Source organism: Ornithodoros turicata, unplaced genomic scaffold, assembly GCF_037126465.1.
Source record: "Ornithodoros turicata isolate Travis unplaced genomic scaffold, ASM3712646v1 Chromosome28, whole genome shotgun sequence".
NCBI lineage: Eukaryota > Metazoa > Arthropoda > Arachnida > Ixodida > Argasidae > Ornithodoros > Ornithodoros turicata.
In genome coordinates this window covers 1,736,550-1,752,372 of record NW_026999351.1, presented here as the reverse complement: position 1 = coordinate 1,752,372, position 15,823 = coordinate 1,736,550, and the positions used below count along the sequence as shown (strand labels likewise).

The 15,823-nt window shown below is 43.8% G+C and overlaps 1 long non-coding RNA gene across 1 annotated transcript; it reads right to left on the bottom strand.

Annotated features, from left to right (window-relative positions):
- Positions 1 to 453: 453 nt before the first annotated feature.
- Positions 454 to 15,568, bottom strand: LOC135373622 (uncharacterized). Its single transcript, XR_010416524.1, has 2 exons — positions 15,398 to 15,568; positions 454 to 712 (listed from the first exon to the last, which is right to left on the bottom strand). It is a non-coding gene; the product is annotated as an uncharacterized LOC135373622 (long non-coding RNA).
- Positions 15,569 to 15,823: the final 255 nt, after the last annotated feature.

Sequence of the window (15,823 nt, the reverse complement as noted above, 5' to 3'; positions counted from 1 at the left end):
TTTTGCTCTTCGCATTTCGGTCATCATCATTGTCATTGTCATCATTTACGAATTAACTACCAGCGCAAAAAGCATTAGTTTGTTGTATTCGGCATCGAGAAGTGCTCCGTGTTCGGTGTGATGCTCACCTTTACAAAAAAAAAAAAAAAAAATCCTTGCGGAGTCTCCCTTTAACCTAACCCAACCGAACCAGGTGTACAAGTGACAAGTGTTATTGCGTATTTAAAACGCGTAATGTGTCATGGTTATCTCTGTCCTGTCGTTCGCCTTGACATTCGCAAACCAAATTTAAAACCATCCGGATAACCTACACTTGCAAAGTAGTTTGACGGCACTCAGAGCGCGTGATGTAGGATAACCATCCAAGAATCAGCCGCGTTTTGAGTTGCCTCCAACTTTACGCAACCTCACGTTATAGCTCTTGTAGCACAGTTTGAACAATTATCGCACAAGTGGCAAATGAGCATCAATCTGTTATAGAGTGACATATTGAACAGCAATATTGAACACAAGACAGCGGCAGCAGCCACTTAGTCGAATCGAAGTACCAAGCACGACACGACCAGGTAATCTGGAGCAGATGAACGTCATGTCATGGATATTTAGCACAGGCATCCATTTCGTCGTAATGGCTGTCTGGTAGGTTCCAGTTACGACGGGACAGCGCTTTTATCTCGCTGTATTTCTTTCCACATTTCTTCAAGAAGCACAGCTGTAGGAAAAAAAGGAGAAACGATTATTGTTTAGCACGGAAAGTAGAGCGACTTTGTCCATTATGACATTCCGGTGACCTGTGACAATTCGTGCGGAAGCCAGACGGGGAGGTACCTTAATGATAGGCTTATGTAACATGCTACATCTCTAAAATCAGGGACAGAAAACAATTTGGCGCTGCACTCAGGAGCATCTGGCTACTGACCTATATTAGGGAGCACTCGGGTTTTCGCCAGACAGAGAGATCAGTGCACTAGAGCGATATTCGAATCTCTCGCGTGACAGAAAAGGAAGCTGTCAGTGCACTTTGCATTGAGCTTCAACTACGGGAGATTGCCTATCTAGAGGCTTCTCCTGTGTAGCCAATGTGCCCTGTATTCCCTTGTTCCCTCCCATTACCCTTTTATTTTCCTGCGGTGCACAGCATAAACTTCAGCTGTTACTCAGCGCCTATGTTGTGTCGTCGATGGTTGCTGCGCTGTGTTGTTGCGTTCATTAAACAGATCACACCATGGACGTACACATAGATGAACGCCTGTGTCTGAATCCAAATCGCGGTCCAATAACGTGAATCGTATGAGAGTTATTCAACTTTAGACCCATCGTCAGTTCAGCTGAGTCGTTGAAATGAAAGCATCGGCACGCGAATTCTCTTTGTTTTTTCCTTTGCAAAAATAAACATACATGTGATATACGTAGAACTGTACATGAAGACATGCGACGTTGTCCAAACTCACTTGGATAGCCAATGACTTTCGCGTCGTGTATTGTGCGCTATTTGAGTACAAAATGCATCTCCGCGGCTATATGAATCATGAACCTTCGAACGTTTTTCTGTTTCGTGCCACGCAACCAGGGATTGTGACGGGAAACAGATGCTGAAACTATGAACGGTATCTACCTGAATTTCATCGGAAACAAAAATAGAAACAGAAACGACAATGGTTTCGTTACTAACACCAGAAACCGAAACAGAAACAAAAATGTATTTTCATTCGTCCTACCAAAATCGGGAACAGAAACGAGAACGGAGCCCGACACCGAAAGAGCTGAGGCACAAAAACAACCGAAATACATCCTGCAGGAACGGAAATCGTTACCAATATTTAATCACCAATGAATGAAAACAGTAAGGAATACAATAAGCGGGGAACTTCGAGGGACAAAAAATGGAAGACTGGCTAGTCGCTGACGGCCGGTAATGACAAAAGCGGCAGTCCAGATTATATCAACATTTGACCAAGATTGATAGTGATGGATAAAGGTATGGAACAGCAGGCGTTTTATGAAAGGCATTAGCTCGGTAATAGGTAGTACGAGCTTGTCTTGGTAGAGCGACTGATTTTCCTGAGAGACTTCAGTGGCAAAGCGTTCCACCGAACTTGCGTAAGATTAATGTAGAAAATGAAAACTAACTTCTTGTTAACACAATCATCCGTGATCGAAGCCATAAAATGACGTAAATTCGTCACGTTAAACTCGCATATATTGCTAATCAGCCTTAGATGGTGTTCCGCGGCGAGGAGAAAAATGTACAAGATAAGGAACAAGACAAGCGCGCGAAAATTCTATTCTGCTCCGAAAAGGAGGTGAACACAACAGTGAGTACTGAACTGTACAAAATAGATGCCGCAGGGAATCGGAACCGACTGAATATGGAACCATCTTGCCCTGTAATAGAGTGGAACTCCTGTCGACCGCGCCATGTCAGGCACACAAAAAATTAATGACGGTGTCGCCCAGCTGGTCGCGTGATGACACAGTGGTGGTCCAGATGATATCTTCATTTGGCCAGGTCATATATCGATGAATAAAGGTGTGAACAGCAGGCGTGCTACCATAGCCGACTTTTATTCAAGTTAGACGTTATAGAAGATAGCATTAAGACTTTAGGTTCGTAAAGGGTCGAATTAAAGAGCTAGTACATGTCGATGCGTCGATTCTGGCCTATGAAGTCTAGTGGCCTAGTTCATCGCTTTTATGAACGCCACGGTGAAAGTGATGAAATGTCAGAGGCACTGATGACGACGATGATGATGCTCACACAATGTTCTTTTCAGTAACAATCACTGCACATAACGGCAAAGGTGGCTTTCTTGAAGGCCAGCTAAACCATACGGATAGAGGTTAGAAGGAAAGGCGGGGAGGAAGACCAAAGACCACCACCACCAGGAACTGAGGAAGGAGCTGGACGGAGCTCTAATTTCTCTGTGGGTGGCCGCAGGAAGGCATACCGAATCAGTCGAGGGAACGTAGCGTATTTTTAGCTGGTGAAAGCAGGCGCAATTTCGAAACCAATTGGCAACGCTTGCTCCGAGCCTCCGTTGGCTACAGATTTTGTCACAGTGTGCTTCAGTCGAGGATCGTAGCCAAGGCTAGTTGAGGCAGTTGCGTTGGTGTGGCGGTGGTGGGGCAGTCTGGGATGTGGCATCCACCCATCGAGATTCAAACTTGTTCGACCGCGGTCTGGCGGTAGTGGATGGTTCTCCTGATCATTTTCGAACTTCAGTTTCGCTGAGCCTCTCATTTTTTTTATATTCAGCCTCAGCTTCTTAGTATTTCTCTTAAATATATTGAGCAACCAGGCTGTACTGAAAAAGTTGTTACATGTATTGCGCGTGTTCTCAGCAGGCAACCAACGTCCCACGAACGTCCTCAGGAAGCACAGAATATTGACCCACAAAGGCGAAGCATTGCCAGGATTTTCCCATATTGGCTGAAACTTGACACAAAGGCTCCATATTGCCATGATAGGCAAGCCTGAGCGATCAAGACACGTAAACAAACACTAACACGAGGGCTCAAAACCAGCAAGACGTTTAATATATAATAACGAACTTCATGAACATGTAGATGGTGCGTGGGAAGACAGAGAGATGGGGAATATGGAATTGAGGACAAAGTGAGTTGAAGGAAGGTCAGAGGAGCCGCTTGAAGGCCGGGTGGATAGATACAGACGACACACTAATACAATTGTCCACACTCTGTATGGCCAATGCTTCTCTCAAAAGACGTTTTCGCCTGTCTCGTTCCCACGCCAGCACCGCCGTCTGGGACCATAGCGGTTGACCAAAGGCGTTAAACGATCTAACCTGAAGTTGTTCCTAGAGAGGAGATGGACCCCCATCTCCTTCGACATAGCCTTCAAATTATGTGATATCTTGTGGTAGTACGGAACTACTACATTTTTTTCTCTCCTTTTCTTCCATTAAACATTTCGGGCGAACTTCAAACTGTGCAAGTAAATTGTGCTGGATTAGCTTAATCTCATAGCCTGCTCTTTGTAACTTCGCGGTCTGTAGCTTGACAGCACTGAACACGATTTGGAGTAAGACTTGGTCAGGGCACTGGTTATCAAGGAATTTATCAAACTATTTTTCACCAACTTAGAATGGCAACTCCTTCTTGGCAGAAGGGGTTTTTTACTTGAAGCACCATATTGCCAGCAGTGTAAGGTCAAATATAAAAACTTCAATTTCCCGTCGGTATGATGCTCACACTTTTGGCATACCCAAGAATTTTCCGATTGGCAACGTTGTCAAGAAGAAGAATTCGCTTCTCTTCGGTCAGTCCTCCGTCGCTCGGTTCGCAAACCTGCTGTGAAACGCCGTGAAGAGCACGTCCATTCATCAACTCTCTCCGTCAATCCTGCAAGTGTGCATCTGTCGTCGCACCTCACAGACCTTCTCTCCAAAACGCCAAAGTTCTGCCTTAAGAGGGCATACCAGCTCTCCGTCCCAATGTATTTCCTATGGAACATATCTTATGCTTTTTCTCGGTAACTATCACGCAGATTTTGACGCGGGTGATTTCACAATAAAGAGGAAGACGGGATGAACAGAATAATGTTATTAGGTTTCTCATACATGTCGTATGTATTTTACGGCGACGTCATGAACATGAAAAAAATACACAATTTTTCCCCTGACTCTTTGGACAGGTTTTTATTAAACTTCTATAGCCATTTCAAAAAAAAAAAAAAACGTTCCATTTACTTTCTCCCGATATGTTTCAGGAATTGATAGATCGTTTTTATAAAAAAGCATGAAATGTGAGTACGCAAAATCACCAACTAAAAGTCCAGTGAACGGCATCGTTCTGACGAGACAGCAAAACCGCGCGGACCGTATCCTTCCGCCGAGCAAGCGTGCGCGTGCGCACCGGACGGCACTGCTGGCTCCTCTCTCCTCATTACTTTCCTGGACCGCTGACTTAGGGCATGACCTTGGAGACCAGAACAAAAGCTTACTTAGCTGCTCGTAAAGGGATTATCGTCTGAGCCGGCATTGTCGCCAACAACCACAGGCCAACAACCGTCTTCTTTTTTCGGTGCGCGTATAGAGAATTGAGATGAGTTTATTAGCTTCACATGAAACGTCAATTTGCCCGATTTTGCCGGGTTTGTGCTTACTCAGACAACTGTCTCATAAGGCTAACGAGAATCTGCCGTATTTACGATTAGTGGAAGGCCGACTTTACAAATATTCCAGTAACGTTCAACATGACTGCCCTGTAATATGAGAGAACTGATGCTCTGAGGCTGGAACAACATAGTAAGGACAAACACACACAAAGCCTCATTTGCCTATGAAATTAACGATGAAAGATGGAAGTCACTGAAAAGGTTAGCCAGCTGTAGGAGTGGGTGAGAAGATGTGGGTTCGACCCCTACAGCTGGCTAACCTTTTCAGTGACTTCCATCTTTCATTGCCCTGTAATGTTCGTAATATTGAAACAGCGATCAAGAGGATTACACACAAATAAATGTTCCTCAGGATAACTGCATTTAGAACTGCAGGTTTCTTTGTTCTTCTCTTTCTTTCTTTAATTGATAGATTTATTTTCATTTTTATCTTATTATTTTTTTCGTCAACGCTCCACGTGAACCAATAAGAAAAATCGATCAAGCGACCGCTGCACAATTATTTCCGCCCAGGCAATGGGCAACAGTCTTTTCCGGAACCCAAATTCACGTTCGCGAAAGAAGGAAAACCAACGACAATGCTCGATTGCTTGGTACGATGATATGCCGTGTTTAAAAGTCCGACATCACTATTTACCACACAAACTCAACAACTTTCGATGAAAAAATGGCTAGGAAGCAAGCGAGCTGGTGAAGATGATGCATGATGTAAAACCCTGAGACTAGGGGACGCGAAGGGACAGACACGAACAGCTGTTTTTGAGACTTCGTGTTTGTGTCTGTCCCTTCGTGTTCCCTAGTTTTTCGGGGTTTTACATCATGCATGAAATTTCGATGTCTGTCCAAGTCATTTTAGCGAACGAGAGCCACACTTTTGGCTGCTTAGGCTTAGCGGGGCGGACGCGACGGAACAACACATTAGGTAGTTGATTATTAGATTAGTAAAAGTTCGGTGTTTGCATTTTCATGTTCATGTTGTTTATTTTTCAACGGGGACTTCGATCACGTTATTTGAGATACGGCCAATGTTTCGATACCGGTTCCCTGGATTTTTCATCTTTCGACACTTCTTGCTGGTTCCGCGTTGGATGACCCAAAACCTGTACCCGTCGTTCTTTGCACCGCAAACAAAGGAAAGCCTTCTGAGGAAGATCAGGAAAAGCTCCGGGTCACTGGGGATTCGCCACTGAACTAGTGACTCTACGCTGAACCAGCTGAACGAAAGGTCTGGTGTAATGTGAAGTACCCTGCGAAAACCAAGGAGTACTGAAGTTTCCGGGTAATAATCAGCGCATTATGAGACGGAATTCGTGCTCCGAGACCTCCTCGCGTACATAAAGACGGAGTTCAAAGAGTTTTAGGAGCTTCCTTCTTCTCCTTTTTTATTTCTTTCTTTTTTTTTTGAATAGCTGTTGCTAAATGCAATTCATTTATTTAGACTGACTGAGTGTAAGTATTGAGCGTATCAAAAGGCCGAAAATCATAACGTCGAACTATCAGAAAGCCGAAAATCAGAAGGCTGAAAACGGAAAGGCCAAAGAGACACGGGGTGAGCACTCTAGTGAATGACCACTGAATGGGATGGTGTTGATTATGAAGTTTATAAGTTTTGTGGCTATTGTATTAGAAATCAAATAACTGGAATGCATAGCATTTCGTGCTCGCAAATAGACTAGCCAGCGAAGATGAAAAACAATAATGTACAACGTGTTTACTACGAAAAGAAAGTGCGTGGTGGGTAAAGTGCGGATAATTGTGCACTAAAAGCCCCTGAAATATAGATGCAAACCTAAATAGTCGATGAAGCACATCACAGCCGACCGAGTGTTATCGTTCGCTTTGCGGATTTGTTGAAATTAGGAGACATAGGGTTGTTCTTTTTTTCGTTTTTTTTTCACGTATTAATGAATAATTACATCTACATTCCATTCAACGAACAACATTTAATGGATATAGTTCGCTGCATTAGTTCGCTAGCCATATCGTTCGCTGGATGCTTGTATTTCTCTACTGTCGGTGAGACACAGGTTTTACAGTTGTCCTTACATCTTTTTCTGTGCCGATGTTTATGGGTTATAAAAGCTCTACACCCACTTATTCAGTTGTTCATTGCCCTTACAACTCCGCTTCTGCTGAAAATACTGTACATCAACATCAGTGTCTAGCCACCACCACCAACAAAAAAAGAACTATATATGAAAATACTAGTATTCCGGTCAGTCGCGTAGCTACGGGGAGGCTACGGGGGGCCCGAGCCCCCTAACTGCCACTAGCCGACCCACGCAAATAGTGCCAATCCGGGGAGAAAATAACATATGGGGGGAGGGGGGGCTAGCTTGACGATCGCGAAAGTTCTTACAGTTCATGGCGTCTATCCAAGCGGCACACTTGAATCGTCTCTAAAGTATGAGCTTTTCAAAATCCTTCCAATCTCGTGACACCACCTCATTGGACATCACAGTATAATCGTATTGTGAATAAGTCCGACCATACCCACGTTCAGCGAGCGTGAAGTCAGAGCCTCAGGATAGTGGGCATATGCGTTTACTTTCGTTGGTACGAATACAGAAGGTCATTGAGCTCAGTATTCTGTAGCACTCCTCTTTATAACAGAACGCGGCTACCATTTTCCCAACATATCTGCAAGAAATAAGTAGAAGGCAGCAGGACCTTGGAAAATCACTAGTGATGAATCACCTCGTGTCATAGTCAAGATTTATTTGAACAGAGGAACAGAAAGAACAGATGTAATCGGCACAATGCAAGCGGCGCAGCGGGTGCATTTATGTTCCTTGTTCAATGGTTTTACTATGCGTTAGCATCAATGATAATTTAAAGAATCCCGTCTCGCAACTTAAATAAATAATGTGATAGAGCTTGGTCGGCTATGATCCGTTTCCTCAGCTGTTCACAACGGCGCTCCTGTAATTTCCGGGATACGGCGAAATCGTCCCCAGTGGGAACCTAGTTTAGAACCGGGTCCTAGGTTAGTTTTCAGAGGTTTGGTTAGTTTAGGCTTGTTTTTGACAGTCCACCGTCCACAGTCCATCGCATCCTCCTCATCACATTATAACTGGATATTCCGAAATCCTAAGCTGTTATTTGAAGAAAAGTAATTGATAACGTACAAACATGAGTAAGAAACAACGTAAACAGCATAACAGCATTTGATCGAACGCCGTTTGGTCGAACGCAGTTTGATCGAAGGCGTTTGAGCGACGCCGTTTGTTCGAAAGATGATTCTTCGAAGGGAGTTCGAAGCTCGCAGCGTGTCCTTAGCACCTCTGTTTCTGTAACTCCTGACTCGAACATACGGAGCAGGCAATAAGTGTTCTCTCCTTCTTTGTTTGTTTGTTTCTTGCTTCTTCTTTTTTTCAGCTAAAGAGAGGAGGCCACTGGTTATTTGCGGACCTTTGTCATTCACTAACAGCACAGCCTTCTCGCTTTTTACTCTCTCCCATCCGAAAGGAAACTAAATTGAATGGAACAATGCGGAAGTATCCCGTGAAATTGTAACGGGACCCATTACTTCAGTCCCCACTTCACCTCCACCAATGCGGTAGAGCATCGCGCCCGGCGATGAAACTCCCCACCTATCATCCTGAAATAAAGTTGTTGTTGTATCCCGCGAATAAGTGGGACGCATACCGAAGAAAATGTCTTCAAGTTGGGAGCAGCCAATAGTCTGTGCTTCTTCTGGGCACCCTTTTCACTGCTGACGACAGGGAACGATGATAGTGATATGTACATGAAAGGCACCCGAAGTCTGAATGCTAAGAAGGAAATTTCGCCATTGTATAAAAAAAAGATATTCTATTAACAGCCATATAATACTTTAGTTCAATCTTGTTTAGAGTATGCATCTGCTTCAAACGAACCAATAAAAAATCAAACGACCGCTGCCGTTTCGATCAAACGGTGTTCGATCAGATTGCCTTGGACGAAATGCCCCGCGTTCGATCAAACGGCTTTCGTTCTTGCGGAGAAGATTTCTCTGGGCTTTTCCTGGGGATGGTTCTTCCCGGGGACATTTTTTCCGGGGAGGAAAATCCGGCATCTCGGGCAAGCTTTGAATATAGGAAACGACTTCTCGGTGATCATTCCTTCATTTGGCAACTAGCGCTCATATTCATCTCTGGAAACGCCAATTTTGTAATTGCATCTGTGTTGCCCTACAAGAATAGTGATTTTCCTGTCCCACATGATAAGGAGACCGAACTGCACTTTTTGCAACACTCAAACAAGAACCTGTTATGTTGTCAGGTGACCATTGTTAATATCTTTCTAGTCTGTGTCCTTTTATTTTTTGTCGAATCGTTCCTCTTGGCGTCCAGAAAAAAAAAGTCTGTTGGGAATATCGCGACTCCCTCTGGGAGGCCTCGCCGCTCGACCTTTCCGTATCTTCCTTGGTTGGCTCGACCCGAAGCCTTTATCGCCCTTCGCCTTCTTTGTACGGTTTTGCAAACTGGCACACCAAGGCGAGAAGAAGGGAGGCCCCTGTCTCTGGGGGTTGTCGACTGACATCATTTTGCTGAGCCGATGTAATGTGAAAGAAAAAGAAGAGGGAACATAGGGGAACGGATTACTGAAGTTTTCGGGTAAAGAAGTCTATTCTGCGATGAAAATTTTGAAAAGTATTTTGCACCAACGCCCTGTAAGTGAATTCAAATATTTGATAATGCTTACTTACCAGAAATATACATACCAAAATGTCATTTTTGCATGAATAATAGAGTTATTATCAAGGTAAATTGCATGTAAGCGAGTACAAAAAAAAAAAAGGGAATACTGTTTCGAGCACAAGATTTTCGTGACTTGCACTGTAAGTGCTGCGTGTTTATGGCCTAATTTACAGCCGCTGGTACATCCAGTTGAGAGCCTCCGAGATACCAACATCTTGGGCGAGCGTTGATAGCATATGAAAATACCTTTCCTTGGCCATTTCCTCATTTCTTAATTGGCAATCGCCTTGTCCTCAGACTCACTGCTGGCAACATTCGTTTATAATACCATCTGTGTGTGTACTGCCCATATTGTCATCCGTACTATCCGATCACACTTGTACGTCGGCATACAATAAGTATAGTAAGGCAAGTAAGTATAGTAAGTATAGTAAGGCAAGTAGTACGGCAAGTAAGTATAAAAGACGTGAATGTCTCGAATCGAACTGCGGACCTTTCGTGTCAAAGTCCGACACTTTACCTCTCGACAAAGAGCGCAAAGGGTGCGCGCCGCCTTAAACTCGCGACGTGAACCATGCACAATGGGGATTATTTCGCAGTCGGAGGTGAACGGCGTGATAAGGACGTCGACCGTGGCACCATCTAGAATCGAGAAAATCGTGAATCGGAGTTGTTCCCCGACTGGTATGGCCTCCTAATGTGAAACCTTCAAAGTTCGATTTCATCTCCGACGTGGACCTCATAGCTGCAATGTGGTTCCCAAACACATGCTTTCATTGAAAATTCGATTGCCAAGCTTTCCCAATGCACGGGTCCCGGCTACTGTGTCAAAATCCCGTTCTGTGGTCGCGGCACAGGAAGAGTTGCAGGCTAAAATCCTCGTCTTGCTTCAAACTGACAAACCTGGCCGTTTTGGTGTTCTCCCGAGAAAAGAGTTCTTAAAAAAGCGATCGGATGCGATTGACGAGCTGTTAGTGCCTTTCATTGGGAACCTTCGAACATTGAAAAGGGATGTTTCGAATATTTTGAATGAAAACGAAATGTCAACCTTGGTAAAGAATATCAAAGGAACTGCGTCTTGCGCGTTCTCTTCAAAATTTTTGTTGAAGGACCATAAACCCAATCTACCCCTTAGAATTGTACTTAATGAAAATAGCACTTGGCAGAAGTTCGTATCAGCGTTCATCCAGAAATAATTGTCAGTTTTAAATGTACCCAACCCCTTATCTCTGAGAAACTCCGAAGAATTTGTCAAAATGCTTTTGCCATTTCATGGTTCTGAAATGTTCCCGATATCGTTGGATGTCAAAGATCTGTACTATTCTCTTAAAAAACCTTTGCTGTGAAACGCGTTTTGGATCTTTTGGTACGTTTCCAGTCTCACGCTGGCATAGCTATAAGTGATATTTTGGAATTGCTGAATTTGTACTTGAATTCTAATGTAACTTGCATAGATGGCGTTTTATACACCCAAAAGGATTGTGTTTTCACAGGTTCGTCTGTTTGCACCATTCCTATCTGAAATCTATTTAGGCTGCCTCGACTTTCATTTACGTGCTTTTGTAAATTCGTCTTTGCCTGACGCTGTTTTGGTGGCTAGATACGTTGATGGTCTGATATTTATGTCTCGTTCCCGATCCTGCTTGGTAGAACTGCAACGTGGCTCGTGAATCGTCCCCCAAATTAACATTTACGGAAGAGCATCCTGCCGACGGGAAATTGAAGGTTTTAGATTTGACATTACACTTCAAAGGTGGGTTATGCTGGCACTATGATGCTTCAACTAAAAAAACCTTTCTGCCTAGAAGGAGTTGCCATTCTAAGTTGGTGAAAAATAGTTTGATAAATTCCTTGATAACCAGTGCCCTGACCAAGTCTTGCTTAAATCTTGTGTTCAGTGCATTCAAGCTACAGACCGCCAAGTTACAAAGAGCAGGATATGAGTTTAAGCTAATCCAGCACAATTTACTTGCACAGTTTCATGCTCGCCCGAAAGGTTTAACGGAAGAAAAAGAGAAAAACGAAAACATGGCAGTAGGTCCGTACTACCACAAGATATCACATAATTTGAAGGCTATGTCGAATGAGATGGGGGTCCGTCTCCTCTTTAGGAACAACTTCAGGTTAGATCGTTTAACGCCTTTTTCGAAACCAGAGCCTGGATGTAATGCTGAACACAGAACCATCAAATTTGTTCCACGTGCAAAAAATGTTGTGTATAGAATTCCGTTAGCTTGTGGCTTTGTATACATAGGTCAAACGTCTCAAGGTTTTAACCAAAGGTTGGGCCAGCATTAAAACTGCCCAGATTCAAATTTGTCGGGCCACCTAAGGCTCTGTAATAATTGTCAACCCCTATGGTCGCAGACAGCGGTGCTGGCGTGGGAACCAGACAGGCGAAAACGTCTTTTGAGAGACGCATTGGCCATACAGAGTGTGGGCAATTGTATTAGTGTGCCGTCTGTATGTATCCACCCGGCCTTCAAGCGGCTCTTCTAACCTTCCTTCAACTCACTTTGTCCTCAATTCCATATTCCCCCTCTCTCGGTCTTCCCACGCATCGTCTACGTGTTCATGAAGTTCGTTATTATATATTAAACGTCTTGCTGGTTTTGAGCCCTCGTGTTTGTGTTTGTTTACGTGTCTTGCGCATCGCTCAGGCTTGCCTATCATGGAATTTATTCACCAGCTAGCCTGCATTTACGCCATTTTGTCTATGCTCCATATTGCCAAGTGTGAGCAGTAATGGGGAAAATGTCGGTCGGCAATGTGGGCTCATATTGCAAAAATTCAACCAATGTGGGGAAAATGTCAGCAAGATATTACTCATGCCCATATAGCTCATGCGAACCCCCTAATAATGAAAATGCAGATAATGGGACGAACCCGTATTGGTACCGGTTCCAAATGGCGAAGTCGCACGGCAATATCGAAATTCGAAGCGTGTGAAGTGCCCTACTCAGCGCGTCGTTACATTCAATAACTTCCCGCAGACTATACACATTGCTCGAAACAACATATCTGGCAATGCCACTGTAATATGCACTGGAACTCTGCTGGTATACCTGCTGTAATGAGTCACCATCTTGCTTGATGACAATCGGTCGTAACCGCAGAATGAAACGAAGCGTTGCAAACGTCGTTTCAGCGAAATCGCGCTAATTATAGAGGGGCGTAAAAACTTTGTAGCGGTGACGAGGATGGATGTGCCTTTGCAATTTCGCTACACCTGCATTGAGTCAATGCCATGCCAACAATAATTCCGACATAATTTCCTGTCAAATACTGTGTTTTTAATTCAGGATGTCAGCTCTGCTGTGATTACCTGCTACGTAGAGCTGTAAGGCCATTCGTCTGTTTCTTTAAGGATGCTACGTAAATGCTTTGCAAAGAGAGCAACACGCGAATACTATTTATTCACGCTGTATCGGACGCTCAGACAATGTATGTTTGCTTGCTCCCAACGCTATCGAAATACTACACAGTAAAATAAGACTTACAGTAAAAAAAACAGATTGTATAAACATCCTACAGATCCGTATATCTAAGACGACATCCCCGTGATATTCGAGCGACGTTCAATGAGTGTTCATATCCTGGTCTCTTGGATAGTCCAGGAGCTTCCCCAGCGCATATGAACTGCGCTTTATACATCGGAATGCAAACATCCAGAGCGTGATATTCTGTACACAGACATGTGCTGAGACATGTGTTGTTTACTGGGTAGAATCACAAGGTAAATGGCTTTGTGGGATATCCCCTACATGTCACAAAGATATCCGGATATTCAGGACTTTCGTGACCAGGTAGAGACGTTCCAGGGATATTAATCAAAGAGGTACATTTCGTTGAATTTGAGAAACAGAGAATACGAAGAGGACAACACAGGACTCAAACCAGCTGTGAAGCTTTAATGCAGAGGGTACCGGAAAAGTGGATCGTGGAATATCGTTGTCTCTGGCAAGGCTCGCAACCGTAGGAAACCTAAGCAGTCAGAGCTATATTCTTTTTTTTTACAATTTTCTTCCCCACTTCGTTCCCTTTGTCCGTGTTTAGTATGTAACAGCAGAGCTTCAGGTAATTGTGCTTGTTGATTTTGCGAATGCGTTGCAACTGACAACTTAATGCGATAAATTTCCTCGCGCCACTCGGCTCCCCAACGGAGAGTAACACGACATAAGTGCTACGTGGATTGGAGACAGACCCGCTTAGAGCCACAGATGTAGAACCGATAACCGTGGCTGTCGTACGATTTTTCTGTTGCTAAGGTGGTCGAAAGTTTGTAATGATTTCGAGTACTAGAAAGGCGTTAATAAAGTTAAAGAATCGAAAATATATAATTCATAAATAAAATAATAAAATAACTGAAGGACAAACTGGAATACTAAGTGCGAACTAAGTGGGACTAACGAAGGAACTACCCCTAAATTCGCACTTACTATGCTAATTAATTAATTTATTCTATCTTTCAACACGAAACAAAGTACAATACCATTTTATGTTTTAGCATTACAACTCCCGAGTTGGAAAATCGTGACAGTCTGATGGATGTGCGTAGCGCTGGAGAAAAACCTCTCCGCTCCCTTCCTCATTCAATACCGGCATTCCGCCGCATCAGTGATGCATTAATTAATCGTACTTCGATTTTTGGAGTGAACCCGTTCCCTGGGGTAGCAGAATTTTGTAGCAGAAATTGCGTGTGTAAATAGTGCATGCGTAGTTCAGTTGTTTGAGACACTGACAGTGGTCACACGCACACACACAAATACACACGCGCACAAATTGTTCATCAGTGTACTTGTTTCAAGTATTTACTGTTTATTTTCACAGGTGCCTGCAGTATCTTGGATGGCGTGATGAAAGAACGGCGGTCTGTCCATGAAGCGTCTGCGTGCTAAGTTGTGATTGTGAGATCATCCTATCAACTTGATCTCAGTCAACTCAGTAACTGTCTCAGTATCAACTACGTGGTGACTATCGACGTGGTGACTCTCTTGATGTTTCAGTGCCCTCTCGTCCTGGAGGTTTGATCCAAAACAGGTCGAAGTCAGGGCTCGAGTATTTGCCATATTAGCGTATGACAGCCGCGTTGACAGATCCAGGAGATTGGTAGCGGACGAGTGCAAGACATTTTAGGCTATCCTGAGGGTTGTGTTACATGTCCATCACCTCTATATTTAGATATGAGTTGAAGGTATACTAGTCGAATGACGATTGAAGGACAGAGCGAGCTCTGGAAGGGACGACGTTTTTCAGACGCTTGAAACGGGTGCGTGAGCTGCAAGCTGTGTCATCAGAGATGAAACGGGCACTTCTCTCTAGACATAAAGAAGCTAGATGTCTGCGTCGTGTCTGCCTGTGTCTAAGCGTGTGTCGTTTGGATTGTTTTTGGGGCTTTGATTAAAAATTTGGTATCAATGTCCTATAGTGCCAGCATAAAGCATTCAAGAGTGTTTGACGGAATGTCGAATGATGCAGCCAGTTTTCACGAAAGATTCTGGTGCTTTCTGTCAATCTATCTAGTCATGGCGTAGCTAATAAAGTTGGTTGTCCAATTAGAAGATAAACGTGCACGTACCGCATCGTCGTCGTCGAAGCATGCTTGTCCGGGCTGAAAGGCAATAACGAAATGTTAATCAGTTTTGTGTCGCTCTCGTTCATTTGGATCAGTTCATAGCACACTCAAGGGTACCAAGGAAATGTTTTTTCTGTTTTACAGAAAAACATTTTCTCTGCCCCATCGTTTGATAGATACATAATCATACAAAGATGGGTAGAAATCCAGCGAACCGGTGGAATGTAGGAAGGGAGTTGCCTCAGGACAGAAGCCGCCGATATTTCGAACAGAGACTGTTCTTCTTCTGGGCACCGTCCTCATCATTGGCATGGTATTTAAAGGGTTAGATGTGACGTGTTCCGTACGGAACCTTTCTTCCCTCCGGGCTGTTGACCCACAATTCGCATGAACCTTTAAACACGTCAAACCTAACCCTTTAAATACCAT